Source organism: Frankliniella occidentalis, unplaced genomic scaffold (assembly GCF_000697945.3).
Source record: "Frankliniella occidentalis isolate FOCC.00 unplaced genomic scaffold, Focc_3.1 Scaffold50, whole genome shotgun sequence".
NCBI lineage: Eukaryota > Metazoa > Arthropoda > Insecta > Thysanoptera > Thripidae > Frankliniella > Frankliniella occidentalis.
This window is the reverse complement of record NW_026267180.1, coordinates 535,260-535,795: the sequence shown is the minus strand read 5'-3', so window position 1 is coordinate 535,795 and position 536 is coordinate 535,260. Positions and strand designations below refer to the sequence as shown.

At 57.5% G+C, this 536-nt stretch overlaps 1 protein-coding gene across 4 annotated transcripts in view; it reads left to right on the top strand.

Moving 5' to 3' along the window:
* Positions 1-536, top strand: part of LOC113207708 (V-type proton ATPase 116 kDa subunit a 1) — a gene marked incomplete at its 3' end in the record, with an annotated part of 36,875 nt that overhangs the window by 35,473 nt on the left and 866 nt on the right.

Here is a 536-nt window from a genome sequence, read left to right as displayed (position 1 = left end):
CAAGCACCTGCGTGGAGCCGGCGCGGCCGGCCCTGAGGGCCCGTATGGTGCAAGAATTCCCAAATATCTCTTTCACGCTCACACCGAGGTATCCGTTTTGTTTTCTGTGTTGTTTATTTTGTGTTTGTTTTGATTTTTGTTGGTATTCGTGGATGTGGGCGCCTAGTTTAAAGAGCTATGCTTTTCTGTGCTGTCCCGGTTGTTCGGCGCAGTTTTAAGTCGGTAGGACAAATTGCCTACCTACCCTAGGAGGCGGCCGGGGGGGGGGGGGGCGAATGCCCGTTTGCCATAAAACCGCGCCTGGTTGTTCTGCCTTGCCCTTCTGTTCCGTTTCTGCTGTGTCTGTCGGCAGCCCCTCGCTGTTTCGCAGTGTGATCGCGGGCGTTAGCCCCCGCAAGAGGATCTCGGCCTTCGAGACCATGTTGTGGCGGATACCCCCGGGCGACGTGTTCCCGTGCCAGGCCGACCTCGAGGACCACGTCACGGCCCATGACGGCAAGCGAATGGAGGGAAGGAGAGAGAGAAGGGAGTGAAAG